Source organism: Mya arenaria, chromosome 9 (genome assembly GCF_026914265.1).
Source record: "Mya arenaria isolate MELC-2E11 chromosome 9, ASM2691426v1".
Lineage (NCBI taxonomy): Eukaryota > Metazoa > Mollusca > Bivalvia > Myida > Myidae > Mya > Mya arenaria.
This window is the reverse complement of record NC_069130.1, coordinates 37689141-37704884: the sequence shown is the minus strand read 5'-3', so window position 1 is coordinate 37704884 and position 15744 is coordinate 37689141. Positions and strand designations below refer to the sequence as shown.

At 33.9% G+C, this 15744-nt stretch overlaps 1 long non-coding RNA gene across 2 annotated transcripts in view; it reads right to left on the bottom strand.

Moving 5' to 3' along the window:
* Nucleotides 1–8544: 8544 nt before the first annotated feature.
* LOC128246728 (uncharacterized) overlaps nt 8545–15744 on the bottom strand; it is a 117211-nt gene continuing 110011 nt past the window's right edge. Inside the window, exons 1-3 of one of the 2 annotated variants that reach the window (XR_008263339.1) lie at nt 13268–13575; nt 8998–9808; nt 8545–8722 (exon numbers count right to left, since the gene is read on the bottom strand). This is a non-coding gene — a long non-coding RNA (uncharacterized LOC128246728). Of the gene's footprint in view, nt 8723–8997; nt 9809–13267; nt 13576–15744 lie in introns of those variants that run through there. The other variant, XR_008263340.1, reaches the window with a different exon arrangement.

Genomic DNA, 15744 nt, shown 5'->3' with positions numbered 1-15744 from the left:
ATATCCTATCACAATATTATTTCGATTCTAAAAACGCAGGCAGCTTTTTGGGTGCAAAAAAGTTACACAGGATATTAAACCAAAACTATCCAAGAGTATTTACTACTTATTTCATACAGAAATGGCTCAACAATCAAGATTCGTATGCCATTCAACGTCAGGCGAGACATACATATAAAAGACCACGTGTTGAAGTGGCGGGTATGAACGATCAGGGTGATATGGATTTAATGGCAGTTGATAACATTGCTAAATACAATGATGGAGTTAAATACCTACTCATTGTTATAGATATATTTTCACGTTTTCTATCCGTTCGACCCTTAGTTAATAAAAAATCTAACACGGTATTGTTAGCAATCAAGGATATTCTTAGTGTTCATAAGTTTAAAAAGTTAAGAACGGACCGAGGTTCTGAATTTATCAATCGTGAATTAAAAGCGTTTATGCAAAAGAAGAGAGTTTACTTGTTTAATACACAAAGCACCGCTAAAGCAAACTATGCAGAGCGAGTCATTCGTACCCTTCGTGGTATGATATTTAGAATGTTAAGATATCAGCGAAATTATAGATATATAGATCACCTTCAAGATATTGTAAATAGTTACAATAATTCCCCTCATCGGAGTTTGGATGGATTAGCACCAAGTGATGTTACAAAGAAAAACGAGACACAACTTTGGAGTAAAATGTATCTAAAACCTAAAAAAATCCCCAAAACGCCTCCTCGCTTTAAATATAAAATTGGTGACTTGGTTAGATTAAGTTACACGAAACATCCCTTTAGAAGAGCTTATCAACAACAATATACTACAGAAGTTTTTAAAATAAAGAGCAAGATTTTCAAACAAGGTTTTCCATTGTATAAGATCATAGACTTGAATAAAGAACCAATATCAGGTTATGTGAATCCAAATGAAATAATTCCTGTTGATAAAGATGCAGACAGTCTTTGGTATGTTGATAAAGTTTTAAAAAAGAGAAAAGTCAAAGGGAAATTAGAGTATTTTGTTCGATGGGATGGATTTCCAAAATCATTTGATAGCTGGATTGATGCAGATCAAGTTCAAGAGAAGTAATGGAACGATATGTGTTTGTGAGAGACAGTGAAAGTAATCACATCTTCACCGAGAACAAACCCTATAACTTCAAAGTGCAGTTAAAATTACCTCTATCTTTTAATGGTTACTGGAAGGTTGCTTTGTGTGAAATAAGTATAAAAACTGATCCTAAAGCAAGAAGAAAAACTGTAGATAATACCTTATTTATTTACTCAAACGTTTGCAAAGAAAGCGTTGTTGACGGAGGTGAACGTCCCTTATTGAGAAGAATAGAGAAAAACGAAGAAAATGGTTGGAATTATGTGTTAGAATCTCCTTTTTATTTACCCTTAAACCGATCAGAATTCCAAGAGATTGATTTCAGTATAAAAACTGTGGAAAACGAGTATGCTTCATTCGTAAGTTCACCAGTGCATCTCACACTTCATTTTAAGCGATATCCATTTTACCCCAAATATGAATCAATCTAAGTTGTATGTACCGAACCCACAAATGTGGATAGACTATTTCAAAAATAACAAACCTCAAGTTGGGAGGGGATTTGCCATTCCACACAAGTCGAAGATGGGAAGTAATGGTATGACAATCAGCACAGTTTCCCCATCGGAACAGACAGTAAACCAGGCGAAAAGTGAGCTGAAACGAGATGGTTTAAATACTTCAGAAATGTCAACCCTTGTTCATAAATTATCCAAACCTTCAGAAGTAACACATCGTGTAAACAGCGCGAGAAAAAAACAGTTCAGAAACAGTAGTAAACAAACTAAACCGAAAAAAGGACAGAAGTCTACAAGAAAAAATAAAAAAAACTGAAAATAAACCTGTAAAAAAACAATCAAAAATCAAGAAAAGGTGTAAAAGCAAGCAAAAAAGTGGACAATAAATGGAAAATTGATAAGAAAGCGAGAAATAATTCGAAGAAATCTATAACAACGTGGGATATATTTGGTTCATAAAATGTCTTATTTCACAAAAGACGGATTTTCTGAAGGTGTTCCGAATGAATTACTACTATTTGACTTACCTCCTACACAAGTTGCGGTGAATGATGTCCATTATCAAGAGATTCGTCCAATATCCCAAGTGTCGGATGATACTCCCATTGAGTTTCAAATCAGTGGTCAGAATTCGATGGACTATCTCGATCTGAAAGATACACAGTTATGTGTGAAACTAAAAGTAACTAATCCAGATGGATCTAACTTAAAATCGGGTGAGAAGGTGGGACCTGTGAATTTGTTCTTGCAGGCATTATTTTCAATTATAGAAGTGACTCTACAAAACAAGGCGGTTATATCATCTAATTACAATCCATATATAGCCATGTTTAATACTTTACTATGTAATGGAAAAGATGCTTCATTTTCTCAATTGTCTTCTCAACTATTCATAAAAGATGACAATGATCACCCAGAAGACTGTGATCCTAGTGGAGCAAACAATGGATTGTTTTTACGGGCAAAATATATAACAGAATCAAAAACTTTAGAGTTGCAAGGGCCTATATATCACAGTTTATTTACTATTAAACGGTACCTGTTAAACCAAGTGGATGTTAATGTGAAGTTGTATCGTAGTTCTCCAGCATTCTGTCTAAGTTCTGGCGAGACATCCCCAAGCTATAAAGTAAACATTACAGATAGTTATCTTTTAGTAAAAAAAGTTAGAGTCAATCCAGCTCTCATTGTTGCTCACTCTGAGATGTTAAAGATCAACACAGCAAAGTATCCATTTGATAGACTTGAATGTCGGTTACAAACCATTGCTGCAGGAAGTACGGTGTTTGCGTGGGATAACTTATTTCAAGGACAAAAAACAAATACAATTGTCGTAGCCTTTGTTAGATCAGCAGCAATTTCGGGAGATTATAAATCAAATCCATTTCATTTCCTAAACTGTGACATTAGGAGTATTTGCCTTTATGCTGATGGGGTTCCAGTGTGGGGTAATCCACTAAAAACAAATTTTAATAATTTAAATGGAGAAAGTTTTATGAGAGTATACGCAAATATGTTTCTAACAAATGGAATGTGGAATAAAGATGCTGGACTTGATATAAACAGAGAAGACTTTGCACGCACATCCTGTATTTTTACATTTCAATTAGAGCCAAAGTTTTCTGATGAAGCATTTCTATCTCTAATAAAAACAGGAAATGTGCGATTAGAGGTTCAATTTGGAACGGCTTTATCTACCGCAACAAGCTGTATTGTGTATAATAGTTCTCCTGGATTTTTTCAAATTAACGCTCAGAGAGACATAATAACAGAATGAATACATCACAGCTTCAGTGTTGTATAGACTGTGATCCAATGTTGCAAAAAACAATTTTGGGGGTGTTTGCGGCTGATCAACTACCAAACGACTTGGTATTTCCATGTGGTTTTATTGCCAATACAGACAATCATTTCATGGAAGGAAGACATTGGTGTACATTTTACTTCCCAAATTCAACCACTATCGAATATTTTGTCAGTTATGGGAAACCAATTGACTATTTTAACACTTATTTTCTGAAATATGCTTCTTATTTTTCAACTGTTATCACAAATTCGAGACAGCTACAAAGTAATTACAGTGATGTTTGTGGGATGTATTGTTTGTTTTTCTTACTACAACGAACAAATGGTGTATCTTTTTATGACATTGTACATAGTTTTTTCAATGATTATGACTGTAATGATTTACTTGTATATAACATCGTTAGAAATATGTTTCCATATTGTTCGCAAAATGGTTGTTTCAAAAACCAAACATGTAGATCACTAATAAAGTAGTGTATTTAAATGGTTTTTGTTTGTATTCTATTTATTGTGTTCTCTGTTATCAACAAGTGTAGATCATGTTGGATGCATTAATTAAATTTGAATGCCCTGCCACTTGTATTGTGGCAGGAACAAGTGGAAGTGGAAAGTCAACCTTTCTATTTGAGTTGTTTAAAAATGCAAACTCTATGTTTACCATGATTCCGAAAAAGATTATATACTGTTATTCTACCTATCAATCCTTATTTGATGATATGAAAGAACATGTGGAAAATATTGAATTTTTTGAAGGTTTACCAACCAAAGACGATATGGACATGTGGACTATGGAAACTGACTTCAAAATATTAGTGATTGATGATTTAGCACAAAAAGCTTCACAAAGTGTAGATATTGTCAACTTATTCACCATTTATAGTCATCACCATAATTTTTCAGTCTTTTTCGTAGTGCAAAATTTATTTACAGGAGGAAAATATTTTCGAACTATTAGTCTAAACAGTCATTATTTTGTGTTGTTTAACAATCAGAGAGATAAATTACAAATTCAAGCATTAGCCAAACAAATGTTTCCCGGTGAAACGCATTATTTTATGGATGCCTATAGAAAAGCCACAAACAAGAAATATAGTTACCTTCTGGTGGATGTAAGTCCACATTCTAACCCGTTATATAAACTTCGTACAGACATCTTTCCACATCAAACCCCCATTGTATTTCTACCTGAAAAGGAGAAAAATGGAAGATAAACTACAGTAGGAGAGACATTTTTTAAAATTTATGATCAACACCAATGAAAAACAACAAAAAATGTTGATAAAAAACTTAACAAAATCTCAATTGGCTGCACTTATAGAGGTGATTTACAATGCTATCAGGGGAAATCTTGTCATTCCAGAAAAGGATAAAAAGAACTTGAAACGATATAGACATGTCATACGTAAAGTAATATCCAAAAGACTCTCTCAATAAAGAAGGAAAGCCATTCTGTTAAAATATTTCAAACAGTTTTTAGCGTTAATTAAACCCAGTGAATCATGGCTCAAGAATTAGTGTTAATTCCTAAATCAAAGTATGAATACTTACTCTCTAAATGTGATGGAAGTTTACAAAACAGTCAACCTTCTAAAAACAATAACATGGTATTACAACAAAATGGTAAGAATTCACAGAAAAGGTTGACTCAAAATGGCGGGAAGTTACAGAAAAAATCAATTCAAAATGACGGAAATTTACAGAAAAGACTAGTCGTGAAACGTTTAAACAAGTTTTTTGAAAAACCTAAAAAAAATAAGAAAAAAAATGAGAATCTCAAAGAAATAAAGTCAAAACAAAACAAAAGGGGAAAAACAAAGATAATTAACAAATTGAAATGGATTCCCTATAGTATTTGAAATTCAAATGTTTAAAATTCAAATGTTTGGCGAACTTTTTTCCCGCCAAATTCACATTTTGGTGGAATATTTTCCCACCAAAACATTTGACAAACTAGTTCATTTACTATTGAGTTTCCGAGTAAGTAACATTCTTTAAGTTTTTACAGAAGGAAGAAATTGATACTTTTGAACCTGAAAGAATACCAGAGGATGGATCTAAGGGGTATATTCTAGAAGTAGATCTAGAATATCCAAAACATTTACATGACAGTCATAACGACTACCCATTAGCTCCGGAGCGTAAATTCACACCCAATGAAAAATTATCTCCTTATGCTCAACATGTGTTGAAACATTTACACAACAGTGAGGAACTTCAACCCAGAGCAAAGGTGGAAAAATTACTCACCACTTTAGAAAACAAACAGAATTATGTACTTCACTATCACAACCTGCAACTGTATCTCCAACTCGGTCTAAAATTGAAAAAAATACATAAAGTATTAGAGTTCCAACAAGAGGCTTTCATGAAACCCTACGTTGAGTTCAACACCAAAATGCGACAACAAGCCAAGACTGCTTTCGAGAAGAACTTCTTCAAACTCATGAACAACTCGGTCTTCGGTAAGGTTGTTTTTTGTTGTTTTTTTGTTTGTTTTTTTTGGGTTCGTGTTAATTATTACATTGTTATCATTTTTGTATGATCTGCCCGTATGTAATTTATACAATAAATTTATTGTCACTTCCATACCACTAATACTTATCTACAAAAACAACTGTTCAATAATTGTCAGGCGTAGTTTCACGTAAACACTAATGATCATAACATTATTCGCTCAAAGATCATAATGTTTATAAACTGTTGTCTGCAGCTTGAACTCTTAGAAAGGAGGTTAAAAACGACGTTCATGGCTGCTTACAGTGTTGACAATGTTGCGGAAAATCAACTCCAACATTCAGGCATATGAAGATTTCAATACTTTGATTCAAGCATGCTTGCTTTTGCCAATGTTTTAGCCAACCATATGGTGATTTCAGTGAAAGATTAGTTCTGGGCGATGAAAAATAGCCTCTACAGTTGTTGAAGAATGTCAAGCTCAATGTTTGAGCTCACCATTTGTAATTATTTTGTTGTGACAGACTGTCATTGAGTGATGTTAAAAAAGACTAATGCTTTAGATAACCATATACGTTTTAACAGCATTTAAAAGCCCAAATTTATGATAACTGCCACTCGGAAGAAAATTATTATCACTTAATTGTGATGAGAGTGGGTTTGTTTGCTTGTCTGTATGGGAAGTGTTTCAAAGTACTATGGGAAGGATCTATGCATTATTTGATCAGTCATTTGTAACCACGGTCCCCCCAGGTCTGGGGATAGTCGGGAAATTGGCCGTGTTTTAACTTTTAAGGTAGCTCCGCAGTGCCAAGTGAATGTGTTATGCACCAGTCAGTTGTATCCACAGCCCCACCAGGTCAGGTGGTATACTGGAAATGGGTCGTGTTTTTACTTCTATGTGGCCCCGCAGTGCTGGAGGAATGCAGTGGTTTTGTCTGCGCCATAAAAGGTGGAATTTGGCCTATCCTAGGGTCCCAGGGGTGCGGGGCGTGGGCATTTGGCGGGGATTTCACTGAAGTTAATGATAAAGATAGTTTATATTGAAAGCAACACTATATAATCAACATGTTTATACAAAATATGTATATACATCGAAAAAACTTACTCCCGTAATAATATAAAGGTAAAGGATTTTGTTGGTTAAAAGTTTTAAATAAACAAATGTAAATGTTACAGATGGGGTCAAGTGCAAACATGCTGATTGATTTTAATTTTATTATTAGTCCTCAAATATCGGCAAATGGTAAATGCAGTGCCAGGGTGAATGCCGTGGTTTTGTCTTCGCGCTAAACATAGTGGCGAATGGGCCTTTAACCTAGTGTCCCCAGGGTTCAGGGCATTTGGCGGGGATTTTACATCAGTTCATCCCCACAGGGCGGGAATTTGCACCCAGGGTTGGCTGGACCGAAAGTCATTCCCCGCTATTCCCCGGACCTGGGGGGCGGCATGGTTACAATTGACTGATGCATAACATACACTGGGAGTGTGAAGAAACACCTAAAGGAGAATGTCAGGACACTTTGTCTGCCGGGCATAAGTGTGGCCAACAAAAGTTTTTTTCTGAACAGCAGAAACATTCGAAACCACCTTCTAAGGGCTAGAAAGAACATGGACCAGTCGCCTAATGATCTGGAGAATGTAGAAACATATGCTAGAAAGAAACTGGAAATGAAATTTGTCAAACAAAGGACAATATATCAATAATAACAAATTTACAAAGAAAATGATAGAATGGAAGGTATAAATAAAAGGTTACAGCTTTGACAGGAATTTTATGTTGATGTCGGTAGTAATCATGTTGGCAGTGAAAATTAGTTTTCCTACAAATTATGTAATGTACTATCTGCATTGATGATTCACCAGACAAGAAACTGTGAAGCTCGATGAAGTGTATGAAGAGGAAAATAACAACAAAGGAATGGAATTAAAGAATATAATTCAAATAGAAGTATTCACACTAGCTTCGTTGTTCAGATGTCCTTGCTACCTTACATGTATGGTATCGTAATCACATATTGTAAGAGGTAAAATGTATTATTAGCCGGATATTTTCCCAACTTCACTCATATGAGGAGCAGGCTCAACAACATTTCTTTGTATACCTTCTATTCATGTTAAAAATTATTGCTTCAACTGTTTGTGATTGTATACTGTTCCCCACATTTAGAATAAGAAAAAACAAATTTTGAATTTTATAGAAAACAATTTTGGGTAACAGTTTTTTCTATGATCTTCTTTTCATTTGTAATTGATAATGATACATTGGTATGCTTGATTATGCTTCATATCATTTGATACTTTTCAGAAATATTCAGTTTTATAATGATTTGTTTTAAAACCAACATACATACATAATATTGTATTTTCAGATAAATGTTTAACTACTGAGAAATAGCAGCCATCATTTCATTTCACATACATGATACATATTTCTCTTGAATTGTTATTTTTTTGTTTAATAAAGTTAAAATTTCAGAAGCATCAGAAATTCATGTTTCTGATACAAACATAGCAAATGAAGTATCTGCTACATAAGTATGGAAATAAGGTGACCCGGATGGACATTTAACTTGACTATAAAAAAATCTCTAGTTTAAATCCAGATTCTGTTAATATTTCCATTGTCTTTATTTTTCAGAGGTTTTAATCCATACTGACATAGCAATTCATTTTAAAAAGATAAATGTAATAATTGATACTTTTATTGGAAAATATTTTTACATATATATGCATATATATATAAATCATTGTTCAGGTTTATTGATTTTCTTTAGGAATTAAATCATGCAGAAAGAGTCTTTTTTTATTTCAAAGTATTTCACACAAATAATCAAGTGTTTCTAATGTTCTTTCAGGAGGAGCTATAGCCATGCCCTGGAAGTCCTGATGCTTTCTGGTATCCTGAAACACAAACAAAAGAAGATATAAAGAAAAATACTACAAATTTCCATTAGTTTGGCAGTTTTGGTCCATTCATGTATACTTAAGTATATACTGTCCATTTTGGTTGTTTTTGCATTGCGACATGTAAAATAAAATCTCAATGAGATTTATGTCTAATTTGTTAATGAAAATGTTCTTGAAAAGCACTGTAATTTCTCTATCAAAAAACATTTTTGCTAATTTTTGTTCAAAACTAAATTTTTAATATATATGCCAATCATGATGTACAATACCTGACTGAAACTATTTTCTGTAATTCAGAAAGTCAACGTCTGCAACTTGCCAATGTGCTCTTATCTGACAATATCATCCGTGAGTTGGAACAAACATTATGTAAATATAGAGCAGAACATGACTTGCATGTGGCTATATTCCATGCTTGGAAGATAACAACTTTTGTAACTGATCACTTCAAGGTTATTATGCTCATTTATTTTTTGACTGACACTCTTTAAAATGCAAACATTTCTTTCACAAATACATGGATGAATAGTATAAACCTTTGGCCATACTGTAGACGAATGAGCCATTACAGAATGCGATAAGGGCCCTGAATGATTACACATTAATGACTAAGGAAGCACTCAAAAGACATGTCAAAAGTCAAATGAAATGTCAATAATTATTAAAGCTAGTAATATTAATTTTGATAATAGAATCTTTATGGAACATAAATAAAGAAAAAGTTAATGATGCATTAAGGTATTATCAAACAATCAGGTCTTTTTAAAAAGCCAATTGCAATGCTTTAAGGATGAGAGCCATGGTTGCTATAGAAACATGAGAATAGTTAAAGTATTAAATCTTCAAAAATTGTAACAATTATCTCCAACGCCCAAAGTTGCACAATGTCACTTGCACATCTGCATACTATTTTTTCAAACAGCAACCTAGCAGCCATTTAACATACCTGAGTAAACTAGTTTCTGCACTGCTGAGTCTCCAACTATTTCCCAATACTCAGAACATGACATTGTTGGTGACATCATGAAGTATGATATTGTATAACATCTAGCCATTTCTCACTACTAGGAACTGTACAATCTGTAATAAAATCAAGTAAATCAAATATTGCACTTAAATATATCACCATTCAGAACATAAAAGTAAGAAAAATACAGAAAAATAGTATTATTGACCGGCTAATGATCATCACTCAGAACGTAAAATTCATAAATAACAAAAAAACATTATTAATGACTGTCTTTTGTTTATAACTCAGAAAGTTAAAGTAAAAAACGACAAAAAATAGTAATATTGACTGGCTAATGATCATCACTCAGAACGTAAAAGTCAAAAATGACAAAAAATAGTAATATCGACTGGCTAATGATCATCACTCAAAACGTAAAAGTCAAAAATGACAAAAAATAGTAATATCGACTGGCCAATGATCATCACTCAGAACGTAAAAGTCAAAAACGACAAAAACTAGAGATTGCTTTTTTGAAAAAGCGCTTGTCTCCCCTATTGTGTGGTCGTAGCTGAGAAAAAATAAATGATGGACATGAAATTTGTAACTTTGGACTGGAGACAAACCAACAGTGAAGTTTGGTTTATTCGATTATATTAAATAGTGAAGAGAAGAAAGTGTTGTTGATTAATCATGGAAAATGTAAACGAAGTTTGCATTGTATGAAGTTCCTGGGCGCAAGCGTTATTCAATTATTGATCGGAAACCATTTTTCAGCTCACAGTCATCGTGACCATGACCTTTTACCTACTGATCACAACATCAATAGGGATCATCTACATAACCAACTTGCATACCAAGTATTAAGTTCTTGGGTGCAAGTGTTCTTTAGTTACTGAGCGGTAACCATTTCTTCAACTCAAGGTCATGGCAACCTTGACCTTTGACCTAGTGATCTCAAAATCAATATGGGTCATCTTCTAGTCATGACCAACTAGCATACCAAGTATGAAATTCCTGGTTGCAAGCGTTCTCTAGTTATTGAGCGGAAACAGTTTCTTCACCTCAAGGTCACGGTGACCTTGACCATTGACCTACTGATCTCAAAATCAATAGGAGTCATCTACTAGTCATGAACAACTATGAAGTTCCTGGGTACAAGCTTTCTTTAGTTATTGAGCAGAAACCATTTTTAAGCTTAAGGTCACTGCCAACATAACATTTTTTACCTGAAGGTAACCTTGACCTTTGACCTTTTGATCTCAAAATCAATAGGAGTCATCTAATAGTCAACTAGCATACCAAGTATGAAGTTCCTGGACCCAAAGGATCTTTAGTTATTGAGTGGAAACCGTTTCTTCACCTCAAGGTCACGTTGACCCTGATCTTTGACCTAGTGACCCCAAATTCAATAGGGGTCATCTACTAGTCATGACCAACTAGCATACCAAGTATGAAGTTCCTGGGTCTAAGAGTTCTATAGTTATTGGGCGGAAACGAAGTGTGACGTACTGACTGACTGACTGATGGACTGACTGACGGACAGGGCAAAAACAATATGTCTCCCCATGAATGGGGGAGACATAAAGATATTACACGCAAATGATTTTTACATGGAAGGTCACCACGACCTTGACTATTGACCTTGTTACCCCCAAAACAATTGGGATCATCTAGACATCATGACCAACCTCACTTCAAAGTTTGGTGAACCTAGATCAAAGCATTCTCCTGATATTGCACGGAAATATTTTTTTACATTAGAGGTCACAGCGACGTTGACCTTTGACCTTGTGACCCCCCAAAATATAGGAGTTTTCTAAACCTCATGATCAACCTCCCTACCAAGTTTGGTGAACCTAGGTCAAACCATTCTCAAGATATTGAGCGGAAATGTTTTTTACATTGGGGGTCGCCGCGACCTTGACCTTTGACCTAGTGACCCCAAAAACAATAGGGATCTTCTACACCTCATGACCAACCTCCCTACCAAGTTTGGTGAACCTAGGTCAAACCGTTCTCAAGATTTTGAGCAGAAATGTTTTTTATATTGGGGGTCGCCGCGACCTTGACCTTTGACCTAGTGACCCCAAAAACAATAGGGATCCTCTACACCTCACGACCAACCTCCCTACCAAGTTTGGTGATCCTAGGTCATGCGGTTTTCCAGTTATCGATCGGAAACGAAGTGTGACGTACGGACGGACTGACGGACTACCGGACTGACGGACAGGGCAAAAACAATATGTCTCCCCCAGAGAGGGGGAGACATAAATAGTAATATCGACCGGCTAATGATCATCACTCAGAACATAAAAGAAGGAAAAGACAGAAAAATAGTAATATTAACTGGCTGTTGATCATCACTCAGAACGTAAAAGTCAAAAACGACAAAAAATAGTAATATTAACCAGCTATTGATCATCATTCAGAATGTTTAAGTCAAAAACGACAAAAAATAGTAATATTAACTGGCTAATGATCATCACTCAGAACGAGAAAGTCAAAAACGACAAAAAATAGTAATATTAACCGGCTATTGATCATCACTCAGAATGTAAAAGTCAAAAACGACAAAAAATAGTAATATCGACCAGCTATTGATCATCACTCAGAACGTAAAAGTAGGAAGACAGAAAAATAGTAATATCGACTGGCTATTGATCATCACTCAGAACGTAAAAGAAGGAAACGACAGAAAAATAGTAATATCGACTGGCTATTGATCATCACTCAGAACATAAAAGAAGGAAACGACAGAAAAATAGTAATATTGACCGGCTATTGATCATCACTCAGAACGTAAAAGAAGGAAACGACAGAAAAATAGTAATATTGACCGGCTATTGATCATCACTCAGAACGTAAAAGAAGGAAACGACAGAAAAATAGTAATATCGACTGGCTATTGATCATCACTCAGAACGTAAAAGAAGGAAACGACAGAAAAATAGTAATATCGACTGGCTATTGATCATCACTCAGAACGTAAAAGAAGGAAACGACAGAAAAATAGTAATATCGACTGGCTATTGATCATCACTCAGAACGTAAAAGAAGGAAACGACAGAAAAATAGTAATATCGACTGCTATTGATAATCACTCAGAACGTAAAAGAAGGAAACGACAGAAAAATAGTAATATTAACTGGCTATTGATCATCACTTAGAATGTAAAAGTAGGAAACGACAGAAAAATAGTAATATTAACTAGCTATTGATCATCACTCAGAACGTAAAAGAAGGAAACGACAGAAAAATAGTAATATTAACTGGCTATTGATCATCACTTAGAACGTAAAAGTAGGAAAAGACAGAAAAATAGTGATATCCACTATCCACTCAGAACGTAAAAGTCACTAACGACAAAAAAATACAATTATTGACTAGCGATTGATCATCACTTAGACTGTAGACAAAAAATAGTATAACAGGTGGTAAATTGACTTTTGATCATCACTCAGAACTAGAAAGTAGCTACAGTATTTAATTTAAAAGTCTAGTAATTTCCAATACTTGGTAACTTTGCTGACAAGTTAAAAAACAAAATATGTAATCCAGTTACTCAGTATCTTATTTGTTAAACTTACCTGGTACATAAAAGATTTTCTTGCACATCCAAGGAATGAAAAGAAACATTTTTCGTACATGTTTAGATTTATGGTGGCAGACAACAATTTTAATTGTATTTCCATCTGTATGATCTTTGCTTGTGTCGATTCGGTATTGGTATGATCTTTAGCGCTAACCGTAGTTTCACTTTTTGGTATTTCATTCATCTTCAATCAGACGCTTACAAGTGCTCATGTACAATTAGGAACCTAAAGTAAAACTGACCAAAACTAACTACCGGCAAGTAAAAAGTGTATTTTTCGGTCCCATTTTCATATCCCTCATCCAAAACACAGGTATCTATGATAACGACGGATACCATCATAAAAACATATATTGAGCAGTTCAGAGTAAAGATTAACATGATGAAAAGTTACTTACCAAAAATTTTGTTTACTTTCAGGAAAAACCATGGAAAATCTTCGGAAGCATCGGTCCGTAGAACTTGTTCATACAGAAAAACGACTACAGAAGGTGTCATCCGAACCCACTTATAAGATGCACCGGATTTTTTCTGAAGACCTTGTTGGTGTTGAATTAAGTCGCAAAAAAATTAAATTAAATAAACCAATTTTTGTTGGAATGAGTATCCTTGATTTGTCAAAATATACCATGTACGATTTTTATTATAATCATTTGAAAAATGTGTATGGTAGCAACGTTGAGCTAGAATTAACGGACACAGATTCATTTTTAGTATCATGTACAACACCGGACATTTTCCAAGATATGTTGGCCTATTCACATTTGTTTGACACTTCAGATTTCCCTAAAGATCATTTTTTATATAGTGACTTCAACAAAAAAGTAATGGGAAAAATGAAAAGTGAAACAAATGAGAAATGTATTAGTGAATATTGCGGTTTGCGATCGAAAATGTATGCATTTAAGTGTGATGATATAGACGAGAAAAGAGCAAAAGGGATATCAAAAGCGGTTGTTAAAAAATCATTGACTCTTAATGATTATAAACATGTATTATTTAATAATTCTCAAATGCACTCAACAATGCATTCATTAAGAAGTCATAACCATAAAATTTATCTGGAAACAATCAGCAAAGTAGGATTATCTAGTTTTGATGACAAAAGATTTTTATTAGAAGATGGAATTAAATCATATGCTTATGGACATTATAAGATACAAGAGATATAATTTCTATGTTTTATACCAAATTACATCTAATTTCATGTGATGTTATCTACTGCTCTACTGATAAAATGTAACCTAAAATAAATAAAAAAATAAAATAAAAATGTATGATCTTTGTTAAACAAATTGTTTGAATTCAATTATAATCAACTTTATTTGTATTTGCATTGTATTGTATTTATAAGAAAATAAATATTAAAATCTTGTCTGATATTTTATTTATTGATACAACATACCGGAATGGTATAAAATAGCTCGTCAGACATGTCCTCAACTTATAAATCTAAATTTGGTCTTGTTAAATTTTAAAATATTGTATTAATGGAATGAAATAGTTATACACAAAAATAAATAATAAAAAACATTCACGTTTTCATTACAATAAGATCGAACACATCTTAACATTTCTGTAGGGTTGATTTAATGAAATGTCAACGATACATCATACCTTTAAGGTATGAGGTTATTTGATAAAGAAATTGTGTGCATCCTTTACCGATTTAATAAAAATAGTGAAACTCAAAAGAAGCTAAGAGAGGACAAAACTGTTATATCTTCAAAACCTACTTTTGGTGGTCAAAATAAAAGATTATTTAGTAAGTTGTTTGAAAAACTTTCATGTCATTGTAAGGTTCAACGGAGGTGTCCATAATGATAAACAGAGTCCAGTGAATCGAGCGCTGGCATTTGACATTGGTTTAATAAGTGATTTATTGTGATAGCTCACCACAGTGGAAGAGCTTTAGTCACCCTGAATGATAAACTAGATATATGATAACGACAATCTCGTCTTTTGAGCCATCAGCAGCTCCTTTAACTGTCTTCACTTTTAAGTTATTACAATGGGTACGTCGGAGAGTAATTGGGTGGCTATTAGATATGGTGTTGTTGTACGAATTGACACTAAACGGTCAGGTTTTAGTCATTCAATTTCTTGAAATCACTTTCGATCACTCGATGGCTGGGTTCTGATGAACTTTTGTTTGTCAATGACCTGGGATCTTACATATAAAAGAATCCGTTTGATCACATATAAAGATGGTGGAGGTTATGATAAGTCCATCGTCTGATGAGGGAAAACAATACCATTAAATAGATCCTAGGTCGATAACCCTATGTTAGAAACGTTGGATGAGTTGTCCTTTGACATACAATACACTGATGTGGTTAGTGTGACAATGCTATTGTTTATATCCCTTCTATTGAAATGAATACTGTTAATCAATGGAGACCCAGTTAAACAATGACCCTTTGTCTTGGATTTCAAACAATGGTTAAATATGGCCGCTAACGCGGGAAACCG